Consider the following 15,813-nt stretch of genomic DNA (forward strand, 5'->3'; position numbering starts at 1 on the left):
GGTGTGGGAGGCTCTCTGGTGGAGTTGAGGAGTGGAAGTGTCATTATTATAAACATAATGTTTTTAGGCTCATTTATCTTTGAGAGAGGGTGTGAGCAGGAGAGGGGCAGATTGAGAGCAGGACAGAGGATCTGAAGCAGGCTCTGCAATGACACCAGTGAGCCCCATGCGGAGCTCCAGCTCATGAACTGTGAAATCATGACCGGAGCCAAAGTCTAACCCTTAACTGATGGAGCCATCCGGGCGTCCCGAAAGAGCCATTATGATAAATAGAGAGATTTCTGTTTCTCGGAGAAGAGGCACATGCTTTGCAGATTTCTTGAGCTTACATGGGCAGCTCTTCTGTGTCCCGAGATGTTCCCTGGGTACAGTTACCTCCACCCAGTAGCCTGTCCTTTGTAGAGCTCCAGTCACAGCTGTGTGCACATGAGCCTCCTCAGCCTCACCAGCCTGGTTCCAGGGACCTTTTTACACTTTCAGTCTTGAGGATAGGCCTGTCTGGCCCGCTGCTGATGCCCAGCTACTCCTTTTCTGCCACTGATCCCCAGCTGCTACTCCTCCGCTGCTGATCCCCAGCTACTACTCCTCTGCTGCTGATCCCCAGCTCCTCCTCCTCTGCTGCTGATCCCCAGCTCCTCCTCCTCTGCTGCTGATCCCCAGCTCCTCCTCCTCTGCTGCTGATCCCCAGCTCCTCCTCCTCTGCTGCTGATCCCCAGCTATGCCTCCTTCACTGCTGATTCCAGCAAGGGCTGTGACAGAAGGGCTATGGGTTGGCAGGGAGCCATTCGTTAGGATCCTGGTGACACAGGCCACCAGGCCCTGCTGATTTCATCTAGCCCATGTGTTGAGAATTGGCTTCACCTGCTGCCTTTTCTTACTTGAATGGTGCTTTATAGCCCTCTGCTAAAGATGGCACAAAGGCTAATTATCTCATAATGACTGTCCTTTAAAAACATTAGATTAAGAGCCATTTTATGCTTTTAATTCTGCTTTTTCCTAGATACAGTGTCATCTGTATCTCTCTGCCTAGCTATCAACACAGCAGAATTTCCTCTTGCACCGAAGAGTGCTGTTTTCTTATTTGGCAACTTTGGGAAGGGTGCTGCTCTCTCATTATTCATGACAATTATTTAAGCAAACTAGTCCTTATAAAAGCTAAATTGGTGTGATTATTGTTCTTTCATACTTCTCTTCAGGCTGATGTCATCAAGCTACTGTTGACTGAGCAAATAGTGTTGTGTATTAAGGATCCACCATTTCTGTGTCAGTTGGGCTAGGGTTTTTGGTTTTGGTTTTGGTTTTTTGCCCTGCGATGTCTCATTTAATTATTTGAAAAAGAATTAAATTAAATTAATTAATTTAATTATAGAATTTAATTTAAAGAATTAATTAAATTCTTTTTTTTTTGGTTCATGTTTATTTGCTTTTGAGAGAAAGAGAGACAGTGCAAGCAGGGGGGTGCAGAGAGAGAGGGAGACACAGAATCCGAAGCAGGCTCCAGGCTCTGAGCTGTCAGCACAGAGCCCATGACAGGGCTCGAACCCATGAACCATGAGATTATGACCTGAGCCAAAATTGTACACTAAACCACCTGAGCCACCCAGGCACCCCTCTCATTTAATTCTTATAGCCACTCAAGATGATAAGAAAATATGTCTATCTTTAGGTGGGGAAACTGAGGCCCAGAGAGGAAAGTAACTTTTCCATGGGCAAATATCTAAGGGAGGGTCTAAATCCTGGTAGATCTGAACTCCCTTGCTTTGATCTTTGCTTTGAGCTTCCCTCTCCCCTGCATTCATTTCTCTACTTCCCTGTTTATACACTTTACACTGGACTTCAGTTAAAAGAATTGAACATGAGGGCTCCTGGGTGGCTCAGTCGGTTAAACGTCTGACTCTTGATTTTGGCTCAGGTCATGGTCCCAGAGACATGAGATCGAGACCTGCATGCACTCTCCACTTAGCATGGAGCCTGCTTCAGATTCTCACTCCCTCTCCCTCTGCCCCTCCACTGTTTGCACTCTCTCTCGCTCTCAAAAGAAAGGTGGGGGGGGGGAGGCATTGAACTTGGTTTTTGTCCTCACCAGACCTCAGAATGTTTCTCAAGGGTGTTTTCCATGAAACATGTCCCAAACTACTCTCTTCTTGGATGGTTTTTAGGTTGCCAAAATAGTGCCCATCCCATAGCCTCCTACCTCTCACTGGGCTGGAAATGTTTGCCTCCCTGTCTTTCCCCCTACACAGTGAGCCCCCTTGGGGTTGAGAGGGGACTCCTCTTCTGCAGTCCCCGGGCAATGCCAGTGAGAGGACCAGTGTGCAGGAGGCCTGGGGTCTGTGTCCTGAGCGGATGACGTAGACTCCTGGATTGTGTCTGAGGGAGGAAGGAAGATAGTAATGGTAAGAGGAAATCCACTTGGAATCCAGTTTAGTGACTCAACATTATTCGATGTCTTTGTCTTTACAACTAAGCATTTGAAGACACATTATGGAAAGCCAACCCAGAAATCTCAGCACCATCTTCAAAGCCTCATTTAATTTGAACCATTATTCCTCGTCAAACCTACTCCTTCTCCATGGCGTGTTAGACACTAACAAGCTTGCTGGTTTAGGTTTGGTACCAGCCTGCAGTACAAAGCCTGGTCTGCATGTTCAGACCAGTTGGTGGGGGAAATGAAGGTGGTTGTCAAAGTCGAAAGGCAATGTGGCCTCAATCAGTTTTGTTCTTTTGACACCTCTCGAAACTCCTATCATGGAAGCATCCTATGAACTAGCAGGCTGCAGGGCTGCGGGGTGTGTGTTGGCTTCATTAATGCACTAATGGCCTTGAAGGGGTGTGAGGGTAGCAGGAAGTCTTGAAAACCCAGTTCTTCATTGGAACATACACACATGAACACGAGCACTGGCAAATATGCATGCGTGCTCATACAGATTTGGGGCAACACATTCCTTTTTGGAAGAATTGGGATGGGGTCCCACATGAATGAACCCTGCTAAGGTCCCTGCAAATCCAACAGATACCATAAAAGAAGGAACAGTGTAGAAAACCCCCAACAGACTCCTGTTTCTCCTTCATGCCCTCTGACACCAATGCCTTTGTCTTTTCCTTCTGGTTCACCAAGAGTTGGAGGAAGAAATACAGTCAGTGGGATGTGGCAATTCGTTCCCACATCATTTTTCATTGGTCCCTTGCAACACAAACAATTTCTTTTTTTTTTTTTTCAATATTTTTATTTATTTCTAGGAGAGAGAGAGAGACAGCGTGAGCAGGGGAGGGTCAGAGAGAGAGGGAGTCACAGACTGAAACAGGCTCCAGGCTCCGAGCTGGCAGTCAGCACAGAGCCCGACGCGGGGCTCGAACCCACGAACAGCGAGATCATGACCTAAACGAAAGTCGGACGCTTAACCGTCTAAGCCACCCAGGCACCCCACAACACAAACAATTTCTAAATGTAGGTTGCCAACATTTATCTGATCTCATGGCGCATGAATGTGAACAAATGATTTTATGTGTGATGCCTGTATATCTATTATTCTGTTGGCTGTGAGTCTTTCTGCCCTGCAAATAAGCAGCCTTTCCCTAGCTCTCTTGTAGACCTAACCCCAGTACAGTTGCCATACTTTTGTGCCTCCTTCCCCTCTATTTCCCCCTCGTTTATTTCCTCCCCACCCCCTGTGCTCTTGAACGTACCTGAGGTATGTGAGGGAAGGGACGGACATGGATGCTAAATTTGTCTCTGATTCCAGTGCCTGGTACACAGCACGTCTGTATAGACCTTGACTCTGAATTGGGCAGACTGATGGCTCTCGTTGTCTCACATTCTGATATTTTTCAAAAGTTTCTTCTTCCTTCATTTAGAAAGAGGCTGAGTGTTAACTGTGGCGAGAATGAAGTGGCTGGACCCCCGTGACAACTTTTCTCCAGCTCTACTGTTGACCTAAACAATTCTGCTCGCTCCCACACTTACACACCTCACTTGATCAAACCAAAAGCCTAGAATAAGCTGCCTCCATCCAGCCTGGGAGGTCTGGGGTTGGGTAAAGGGAAATCAGAGCTCACGACGCACAACCCCCCTCCACATCCCCCAGGCTGATGGGCCTCTCCTAATTGTATATTTTATTGTTACTGAGAAACATTTCATGCAGTGCTCATTTCTTCATCTTGTTTTGTTCGAGTGCTGGCTAAGCATCCTTCATAGATTGTCCCCAAATCTAGCTGATTCACCTTTTAGTCGGGTCCAAGCTTCAATTAACAGTCACTGAAGGGATGCTAAAGACGATCTGATTAGAACCAAGGCAGAAGGTACAGTTAGGTAGACCCTGCCCAAGGGAGCAGTCTTTTCCTTCTTAGAAGCTCTATTATTTCCCCTTACCTAAAAGACCTCAGCAGTGTAGACATTTGATATGTGTTGTGACCTTCAGCCTATGAAATGTGAGACTGATGCCAGCAAAGTGACCGATCTATATGGTTTCCTTTTCATAGTAATTGTTTGGTTTCGAATATTGGATAATAGTGCCTTGCCATGACAAATGATTGTGTCTCTTAATTCTCTAAACCCTTCACACTGTAGGTAGACACAAGAGGACAGAGGATCTTAGAATTTATCGCCCAATTGTTTCCTATTGTAAACAAGGCTTTGAGGATTTCTGTGTCTCTACCAAAGTCACACAGAAATCAGGGCAGGACGTGGGGCTCGACCCCAGCTCCCCTAGTCTCATCTCACCATCCTGTTCATTCCTACATATTGATTGGCCCCCTCGAGCACAGAAGACTTTGTGGGGATGGATTTTATGTGCCTGGAGTGATTCGTGTTAAACGATATTGACTCCCTGAGTAGGACCGTTATCAGCCAGAACAATGGAAGCTGGAGATGAGTAACAATGACATCTGGTGAGGCTTTTCTATAGATAAGTCCCCTTCTCCCTTAGCTCTTGAAGTAGTAATGTGCCCTTTAATCCTCATGGCAGTCTACAAAGTGTGTGCTACCACCACACCTACACTTCAGGTGAGGAAACGGGGCCCACAGAGCCACATAACTGGCTGTTGGTCACCCAGAGGAAGTTAGGAATGAGCCAGGACTCCAATCCACTCTCTAAACCACCAGCCTTCCCCATCGTGATGATCTCTGAATGTCCTCCCCTAATGCCAGGTTGTTTCAAATACATTAAGACATAACAAATACATACTATATTAAAGTATAAAATAGAAGTCATTTTGCATCAACGTTCAGAAAGAATAACTAATAAGGGTGGTGATGATTTAACATAACATATAGTAGAATGTTTAGTCTGAAGGTACTGAAACGAGATAAGATGATCACAGAGAAGGGTGGGTCAAGGGCAGGGTCTAGGTGTTCTGGCTACCTTAAGTGGCACTTCAGGAGAGAGAATAAGACGGGAACTCCCTGTTGAAGCAAACTCATTACAGAGAAAGTAAAGCTCCTGTCAGAGGCAGATGAGATACCGGTTCATTTGGTAGAACCCAAAGTTTCAGAATAAAGGATTATTCAACTTGAATACTGGTTTTTGAGTTTGTCAAGTGAGAGGTGGAAAGAAATCATGCTCACGTGTGTGAATGTTTGTGTGCCGGAGGAAAACACTCCATGCCATTGTTTTAGTCAGTGCCATCCTGTGAAGAGCAACAGTTTAATTCAGGACAGGAGGAAATACAGACGGTATAAAATCCAAACCAGCCCTGGCACCCCGCTTGAATTGTCCACATGCCTGCCTCCCCCTCAGCTCCTCACCAGCAGGACCAGCTTCCCTCATTGATCTGCTGGTGCGTTTCATGGTGCCTGTCAATGCCAAGTGCTCCCTTCAATGTCTGTTTTTCTAAATGATCGTGTTAAACCAACAACAGGCATATTCAAAAGGAAAGACAGAATCTTGGGCCACACATGCACGGGAGTTTCCAAGATTTTCCGTTAACCCGCCCCAGCTTGGAGCGTGTGAGTGGTGCTGCTGGGATTCAGGCTCAGGACCTGATGCTTCCTTCCACCGCCAAGGCTCTTTTCCCTCTCTTTCTGTTTTTTTTTTTTTTTTTTTTAAATGTTATTATTTACTTGAGAGAGAGAGAGCGTGAGCAGGGGAGGGTCAGAGAGAAACGGAGACACAGAATCTGAAATAGGCTCCAGGCTGAGCTAGCTGTCAGCACAGAGCCTGACGCAGGGCTCGAACCCACTAACCGCGAGATCATGACCTGAGCCGAAGTCGTTAGGTTAACTGACTGAGCCACCCAGGCGTCCCACCCTTCCTGTCTTTCTAAATCTACAAGCCTACTGCCTCTCCGGACCCCACACCTGCTGACTGGGGCAGCCTTACCACCGTGTCCCACAGACTGTACCTCCAGACCAGCCCCAGTGCAGGAACGGACACCCGGACCCCTCCCGGATGGTGCCTGAACATTGGCTGCCTTTTCCAAGGGATCATACAGGGCCGTTCCTGCCCTTCCTCCAGCTGAGTGTTGCCTCTGAGCTATCTATTAGCTGTGGCTGGACCTACGCTCGCACTGAATGTGGCGATCACTCTCCTTCCATGCGTGTCTCCTCTGCAGGGTGCTTTGAGGACAGCGGCTAGATTCTTTCTATATCCCTAGTAACTCAGGACAATTTTAGAAACACTGTGGGTGCCTTGCCCAAGCGATCACCTCTGGGCAGAGTCTGGATCTCAGGCATCAGTCTCTGCAGACTCGCCCATCAGTCTTCCCACCCCGACCGTCACCTCACTTGACAACTAATATCTGTTTGTGGCCTTCCTAAAAAATCAGGAGTTTTCATGGAAATATTCACAGTTGATTCTTGAAAACTTCAGAGATCAGGTCACACTGGTCCTTCGTCTCCAACATCCGGGGATTTGGCAACTGCTGCCTCTTTAAGACAGATCCGATACACGGCTACTGGCTGCAGTCCCCAACGTGCAGCTGGCTCCGTCCCTTGATGTCACCTGTTACCCCAGGAAGCACGCAGCAGTCCCAGGAAAACCACTCGTCCTTGCTTCTACCAGTAAGGGCTGTGTACCAGTCGGCTTGGGCAGCTGTAATGAAGTACCTTAGACAACCCGCTAACACAACAACATTGTTTCCACAGTTAGGTGTCTGGCAAGTGCAAGGCCGGGTTGTCGCCAGCCTCAGCCCCTGCGGAGAGATCTCTTCCTGGGGCTGCGTCCTCACGTGGCATAGAGACTGCTCTGGCCTCCCTTCTGATCCCGTCACTAACCTCGTGTTCGGTCCTTTCCTTACGGCCTCCCCTAAACCTCATTCTCTCCGAGAATCCTCACCTCCAGATACCATTCCATTGTGGATTAAGGCTTCAAGATAGGAATTTTGAGAGCACACAGATACTCAGTCCGTACAGGCTGGCTCAGGAGAGGAGATAAGTCCCTTTCCACTTTGCTTGTCTAGGGGAAGCATTTCCTTTGGTGTGTGCTCATGTTTATTTTCAGCAGCAAATTATTCTAACACCATTATTCTCTTGTGCCCCAGCACAAGAGAAGCACCAGTTTCCGTGCGTCTGGGATCCAGCAGGCTGGGAATCAGGAGACCTGGATTTCCAATTCAGTTTAAGCTGCTGCATGCTTGACCTTGGGGTTCCCATGCTCCCCTTACCTTACTGACCCCTTCTGCAGGGTTAAGGGTGGGACATGATGGTGGCAGGTGGCCCTTTGGCTTCGGATGCCGTGTGGCTTCTCTGGGGAAATGTTTAGGGATTTGTGGCTGCTCCCCACCTATGGGGTTATGAGGACTGTGTGCCCAGCCATGGAGGCCCCCGCTGTCGCACGGCCCCTGTCGGGAGGTTGGGTCCCACCTGGCCCGAAGCTGCGCGCACCCAGGTATGCCAAGGCAGCCCGTCTCCCGTCTTCTGTCTGCCTGCACAGCCCCTTTTCCACTCAGCTGCACCGAGTAATAAGAGAGGCCTCGTCCGCCCTCCTGTCACAGAGCTCTGCCGAGCACTGCCTGTGCCAGTGTGTTTCTGCCTCTAATGAAGGATTTATTTAGGTCACTGCTGCCTTCTGTGCACAGCCACGCAGATTAAACATGTTGAGCGACTCCGCCCCCTCTTCCCACACCGGGGCCTCGCCGCTGCACACACCTGGCTCTTCCTCACCCACCAACGGGGGCACTTAGGAAGGACCCACCGCAAACCCGGTCACTCACAGAGAGCTGGCCCCTTCCTACATGTCATTGTCCGTTCTTCCTTGAGCCTCTGTCTGGTTGAGTCACTGCAGTACTTTGGATCATGAACAAATGTGTTTGACTAATTATCATCTCCAGATCCCATTTATACCACACAGCCTTCTTTTTTCAGGGACAAAAATAGCTACCATGATTTGAGGGCTTGCCATGGCCCAGGCAAGATGGCCATATCCTCAGCATCTACATAGAGTGTTTTATTTAATCCTTGCAATTAGTAGATGGAGCCAATGCCTTCTCTCTGAGGCTCCAAGTTTCAGTGCTGTCTTGTGGATTTGCAAATAGGGAGCTGAGATCTGAGCCGGAGTTTTTGGCTCTGCATCCTCTGTTCATTCCAGCATGGCCCCTCCACCCTGCTCTGCAGAAAATTCCATCTCTGTGGCCGGACCCATCCCTCTCTATTTTGTCAGCCACAATTGTTTCCAGTCCTGGTGTGAAAAACAAACTGCCCCTAGGGGCGCCTGGGTGGCTCAGTCAGTTAAGCGTCCGACTTCAGCTCAGGTTCATGATCTTGCAGTTCACGAGTTGGAACCCCGCATCAGGCTCTGTGCTGATGGCTCAGAGCCTGGAGCCTGCTTCGGATTCTGTGTCTCCCTCTCTCTCTGCCCTCCCCGCTCACACTCTGTCTCTCTCTGTCCCTCTCTCTCAAAAGTAAATAAAACATAAAAAAACAAAAACAAAAACTGCCCCAGCAATAGTAAGAAACAAACACTAAAGGAACATTGGCCACCCCCAGCCCAAGGCCAGCACCATCAGGATCTGAACCCGAATGGGGCATGAGCATTTGGAGCTCACAGTCCTTGCCATTCTAAGGGCTGAGGGTGGGCAGGCCCGTTCCTCTGGGAGCTTATTAGAAACACAGACTCTTGGGCTTCTCTTCAGACCTCTTGAATTAGGATCTACATTGTGAACTAGATCTCCAGGGAACTGGTGTGCACGTCTGCCTTTGGAAAGCACGGTGCTAAACAGTTGCAATGGGGCATCCAGTGGTCCTGGGAAGGCTGCCATACTCACCCCACACCTGCAGCTCCTCACCCAGATCCTGCCACCCTAATCTCGCATCCCATTTGGAGAACATCGTGTGGGTTCAGACTTCCGATGGGACAGGTGGCATTTATCAGCGTCATGATATCGAGTTCTCAGAGGCTCAGAAACAACACTGTCATTGAAATCTTCTGGCCCCAAATCCCAGCCACACCATATTGCCCTAACCTGGCTTGCCCAGGTGCCTCTCTCCTTGAATCCTGCAGAATTCTGTGCATTACCCCGGTAGCCTTTTGTAAATATGGAAATTCCCAGCCCAACTGTGGATGCTCGGAGGCGTAGAAAGGCTGAAGGAGGCAATGTACTAAAGTCCTCTTGTTTTTCAAGGGGAGAATGGGGCCAGTTACACTACCTTTCCCCAGGCAGTACAGGTGACCCACGGAAACGCATTTACATTATGTGGACTGACCTTGGGTCTTTGCTGCCTCGAACCCTTTCCACCCCAGAACCCTTCCCACCCCACATGAGGTAAGCCTGTCAGCAATTACCATAAGTAAATCCAAACAAAAGTGAGTGTCAACACTTGTTGAAGAGTGTCATGTGCAGGCAATTTCAAGAAAATAAATATTTATGTAAGTCTTGAGACATCACTGCCCTTCTGTGGGCTGAGAGGCACAAGTCGACTCTATTTCCTCTTTCTTGCTTTCCAAGATGACCTGCCAAGGATGGAAATTCGACACCATCTTAACATGCCCTTAAGCAGTTGCTTAAAGGCGAACGTGAAGATGTTTTTGACTCCTAAAGATGAACAAAACATCTCCACTGTTGATTGCCCAGAAGTTTGATTGGATACGGGAATGACAGCTCTGCTGTTCAGATGTCTTACTGAGGTTTCAGTACATTCCAGAAAATTAAATCACTCAACACCCTTGGATGCTTGTTCTTGTCTGGCAGTATAATAGATGTCCTCTGGTCTACTTCCCTTGTGTTCTTGCGGAAGCTCTCCCCACTGCTGGAAATGCACTCCCCCTGCCCATGGGGAAGCCTCCCCATTCAAAGGAGAAGAAGCACAGTGGGCTTTAGAGATGGCCCCTGGAATGTTAGTTCTTAACCCCCCTGCGTCTGTGACCTTGAGAAGGTCATTTAGCCTTAATAACACTTTTACGTATCTGTCCAAGGGAGAAAGGGAGGCCATCCACATTTGTTGAATGCCTCCCTTGTGCTGTGTGTGTGGCATGGGTAATCTTACTTCATCCTGAGGTCATCCATATGGACATAGGTTGCACCCATTTTGCAGAATGGCATTTTGAGCTCCAGACGGGTAAGACACCTATGTGAGTTGAGAGAGCTATAGGAAGACCAGCGTGGTCTACCCAATTGCAAAAGCTCCTTTGCTTTACCCACGACTGTACGTTACCTTTTCGTTGCTTAAAAAAAGTCAGATAAAACAAGAATAACCACATCTCAGTTTTGTTGCGAGCATCAGAAGAGATGATTTATGCACTCGTGCTCACCACCCGGCACCCAGTGGGCACCCAGTAAGTAAGCTCTCCCTTTCTAGCCCTTTTGCTAAATCTCCTAAAACACTTGTGGCTGACTGTTTTGAGCGTCCCTGGTTATCTAGAGAAGCTTCTGGTCTGTGCCAGCTGCACCACTAGTTTCCACTGAGGGGCTGGAAAGGTATCCTCCAGCCGGAGGGATTACAGGCAGCACTATTTCCGACGCATTAAATTCACCTCTCGTGGAATATTCTCGTTATTCCACTTTAGCCACAGATAACGTTGCCGAGGTGGGACTTGGGGAATATACTGTAGTTAATTACATTTGAAATCTAGGTCATGATGTGAATTATGTAATAAGAAGACTTAGGGAGAAAATTAAAATATTTTGAAGGGTTATTTGACTGCATCCTCTCCTTTTTTAATTAAAATATTTTCTAGATTCTCAGGTGATCTCGTCCAGTCACCATTAGAAATCTTGAGTCCCCCTTTTCAATATCTGGCTCCTGCCTGTGACTCTCTCGGGTTGAAAAACTCACTGCCGTTGGACACAGTGTTTTTTATAGACAAACTGTTCCGTTTGTCTTTCTATTGAATTAAAATCCTTGCTCAGTACCTTGAGCCATTTGCTTAACCTTCCACTGCAGTCTCGACACGTTCACTTAGCAAATAGGATCTCTAGCACCTACTGTGCACAGAAATCGTGCCAGGCCCTGGCACCGTGGGGGGTGCAGTGGAGAAGAGCGTCAGGACACAGAGAGGCTCAGAGATTGGTACTTTCAGAGGGAGGGGCAGACCAGGCGACCAGACCGGAAGCACGCAAATCCAGTGTCGGTTAGTACATGAGGAATATAAAAAACAGGATGATGAGAAAGAATGTAGTTAAAAGAGAGCAGGTGGGGCCCATGTTGCAGGGAAAGGCGGTGTTTGAAATGAAATCTAACTGGCAGGAAAGAGCCAGCCGGACCCAGCATCCTGGAAAGAGAGGGGGCAGCAAATGCCAGCGTCCAGAGCTGGCGGGAACTCAGGGTGTTCACAGGCACAGAAAGGTCAGCAAGGTGGGAGCGTGACCTGAAGGCACAGATTGAGGCCAGAGGGACAGACAGGCAGCTCCCATCCCGGGGTGTCCCAAATTAAATTTGGATTTAATTTCAGGTACCAGGAAACCTCCAAGAAAGCCCGTGGGCTCTGCCCATGCCTCCCATACCTGGCAGGTGGTCAGCACTTCCACCGCGGGGCCCAAGGAAGCTTAATGCTGCTGATGGGAAAGCCTGGTCTTTTGAATTTTTGTAGCTCAGGACTTGGTTTATCACTGCGTTCTTGATAAACGGGAGGTGAACAGTGAAAGGGCTGGATCTCTCTTTGGGAACTTCTAGCCCATCTACGAAAGGAAAGAGAGGGTTTGTTTTGTGCATCCTTCCATGAAATCCTGTCCATCTTCAAAGGGCCGTTACCGGGTACAAATGTTCCTAGGCCCAGGAGGCACATCAGGGTCAGGGACTACTTACACCCTAACTCCCGGCTTCACCAAGGAGTGACAGGGACAGCGACATCCCTGGCTTTGCCAGCTCAGACTGAGTGTGGACCCTAGTTCAGCCTCTACCTTTCTGAACAAGCCACTGAACTTCTCTGAGCCTCTTGCTTGTCTTGAGAGCAGTTCTCTTGAGGACTTGCGGTGAGCATCACCGGGACGGTGGCGTGGTCACATCGTGGGATGATGTCAGCCTGGGTCTGTTCAGTAACAGGTGCTGCAGATGTGAGCTGCCGTCATTGCTTTTGGGGAGGCAGGCGGCCTGGGTTCTCGGTGTTGTGGAACATTCTGTCCCTGCCCATGCCAGCTCAGGGTTCCAAACTTCTAGAAGGTTCCATGTGTTCAACATTAGCTGGTTCGCTTCTGGAAGGAGGATGATCAATTCATCTTTGTGCTGCCTAAAGGTTCAAACTTGCCTTCCTCCTTTGTGAGCATGGGGGTGGGGATGTGACCCTTCAGAAAGCACTTTCCTCACTTAAATCGCAGCCCTACTCAGCGCTGTGTACCTCTGCGCTGCCACCTCAGCTGCCACCAGCCACACGTGACCTTGCAATGTGCTGCAAGAGTACATGGACACACACTAGATTCTGAAGACTTGGTACAAAAGAAATGGAAAATATCTCCTTCATATTATATGAGAATTATGTGTTAGGTGATAGTGTTTTGGAGAACATAAAAATATTTCTGTTTTTAGATGTGGCTCCTGGAAAGTTTAAAATTTTAATGTGGCTCCTGGGTCGTTTGAACACTTAACAATAAAAGATCTAATAATAGATGCTTTGTCAAAGGGCAAGGTGTGACTAAGTGTCAGAGAAGTATAAATAAATGGTGGTTACTGCCACCTTTAGGAGGGGTGACTTACCTTCACGAGGGCCACTCAATTACCCATAAATAATGGAATTTTTCTGGTAATGTAGTAAACCTGTGTGTTCTTCTTTTATTTCTATGATTCATCTGCTGCACAGCTGCTATGAGAAGATGCCATTTGGCCTTACGGAGGGGAGAAGGTATTGGCAAAAACAGAAAGTGAATCTCGTAACTTTGCTAAAATGTCAGATAGGTAGCATAAATTCAGTAAATTTTGATATTTGTTGAATAAATGAAGACATGCCTACATGGCCCATGTTAATATTTCTATTGAATGGTGATTATTAATACAGATCACCTCATTTCAGTCTCAAGGAAACCATTTCGGGTGGGTGCAATTACTGCCATTTTTATAGACGGGGAAACTGAGGCTAATACAGGTTAAGTTCCTTTGAATAAAATCAAACCTAGAGACAGGATTCCTGACCCCACAGCCTGGCTGATTCCTTTCAGCTGCTCTACTGAAGAGAATAAATGAGTGACTTTGACCTCATGCTGGCCTGTCTTTGTGTGTCAGCTGATTCTGTACTAGACCTGGGACTTTGTCACTGTTGGCTAGAGTTTTGAGGGCCTTTCTTCTTTAGGATACCCCAAACTTTGCCATTATTTCCTGTTCAGGCCACATGTTAGGGAGATGGCACTAATAGCAGATAGATGGAGAACAGGGCTGGATTTCCAGAACCATGAGGTCTAGGCCTGTTTTTCTATGTGACCTTAGACAAGCCATCTTGGCTTCCTGTCTGTGGCACTTGTGTGTTCTGATGTATGTGCACAATTCCTTTGTCAGGATCAGTGTGGCTCCGATGTACTGGCTTACAGGTTCACCTGACCTTGGAGGTCTTCTCTTTTCCAAGAATGTTACTTAAAGGCCCAGAAATTCCAGCTGTGCCACTGAGTTCAAATCATCAAACTGCAACATGAGGAAGTTGGCTTGCAAAGGCCACTGTGTGTAATATATCATATATGTATTTACATGTCCATGTATGTGTATGTATTTATATCTGCACACTTAGCTAAAGTTCCATACATATACATGCTATACATATGTATAGATACATATGTATACAGTTCATACATATACATGCTTTTCTATATATATATATATACTATATGTGTATGAGACTTTAGCTAATTTTTTTCCCTATATGCCTCAAATATTTTTGGAATGTACAAGACGTTAGACAGAAGTAAATACATTTTTAGAAAGTATTAAAGGAGAAGTGAGGAGCTTTTAAACCACTCACTGCTCAGGGTTTTTTGTTTATTTGTTTATATATATATATATGCATGTATATATACAGTTTCTTCTCTGCTGTCTGTTGGTAATTCCCCTATAGGGAAAAAAAACCCCTCTGATGTGCACTGTACTAAGCAGGATGCTAATAACAGAGAAGGAAAAGCATCAATAGTTAGAAAATATGAATGTCAGATCTGGCCCCTGATTCTGTCCCTTAGGTGTTGAAGGATTGGGACGTGTGGTTTATTCCTGAGTCTGAACACGGAGCTATGGGATGGGTTCAGCAGCACTCATCACTAGTGTGGAGTAGATGCCGTCTCCTGCATTTCATCCCCTCACCCCCTGCACATGGGCACACACCCACGCGAGCGCATACACACATGCACAAACATACACAAGTATGCATATGCACGGGCTACACGCATACCCCAAACACGTAAGAGGCAAGCGCAGTGGGATCCATATATGGGCCAGCCCCACATTGAGAAGGAAATGAAATTTGACTGAAACATACTAAAACATTTATTGAGTAAGCAAACTTTCCATTTGATTGAAATCATTCAATCAGCGGAAAACTCTGGACCAACATCTTGCCTGGTCACCCCTCCTTAAACATTTCTTCTCTCTCTTTTTTCCCCCTAAATAGTGATGTCAACCGATCTTGCAAGTGTTCTGTGTTCAAGTGTTCTGTGATTCTCTAAACATTTTTCCAGTTTTTAATTGCTTTTTTAAGTTAATACAGTTTTTTTAATTTAAAAAAAATTTTTTTTAATTTATTTCTGAGAGAGAGAGAGAGAGAGAGAGAGCGTGAGCAGGGGAGGGTCAGAGAGAGAGGGAGACACAGAATCTGAGCAGTCTCCAGGCTCTGAGCTGTCAGCACAGAGCCCGACGCGGGGCTCAAACAAACGAACCGTGAGATCATGACCTGAGCCGAAGTCAGACGCTTAACCGACTGAGCCACCAGGTGCCCCTAAGTTAATACATTTTTTTAAATATTTTTATTTATTTCTAGGAGAGAGAGAGAGACAGCGTGAGCAGGGGAGGGTCAGAGAGAGAGGGAGACACAGACTCTGAAATAGGCTCCAGGCTCTGAGCTGGCAGTCAGCACAGAGCCCGACGCGGGGCTTGAACCCACGAACCTCGAGATCATGGCCTAAGCGAAAGTCGGACGCTTAACCGACTAAGCCACCCAGGTGCCCCTAATACACTTTAACATACATTTTACAAAGCAGTTAATACAGCTGATATCTGAGGGAGGTAGATCGATAGGTTTGATTATAAAAATGCAAGACCATAGAAATTCTTCATTTATCCATTCTGGACAAAGTTTTAAACTAATAAAGTGGATTTTAAACCTGGTGTAAAGATGACGATGGGCCCTTTTGATGGAGAACACTTTTATTGGCTCTACAGTCCCCATAGCCCCCAAGGCAGGCCTGTCACTAACCCTTTAACTGTGTTCAGACAGAGATGACTTAAAAGAGCTTCCAGTACCCTCTTTCTGGAAGATG

At 47.1% G+C, this 15,813-nt stretch overlaps 1 protein-coding gene across 1 annotated transcript in view; it reads left to right on the forward strand.

Moving 5' to 3' along the window:
• The window catches only part of HS3ST1 (heparan sulfate-glucosamine 3-sulfotransferase 1), a 32,970-nt gene that overhangs the window by 13,145 nt on the left and 4,012 nt on the right, over positions 1-15,813 (forward strand). The gene's annotated exons all lie outside the window — the stretch shown is intronic.

This window comes from Hyaena hyaena, unplaced genomic scaffold (assembly GCF_003009895.1).
Source record: "Hyaena hyaena isolate Hyena2069 unplaced genomic scaffold, ASM300989v1 scaffold_641, whole genome shotgun sequence".
NCBI classification, from domain to species: domain Eukaryota; kingdom Metazoa; phylum Chordata; class Mammalia; order Carnivora; family Hyaenidae; genus Hyaena; species Hyaena hyaena.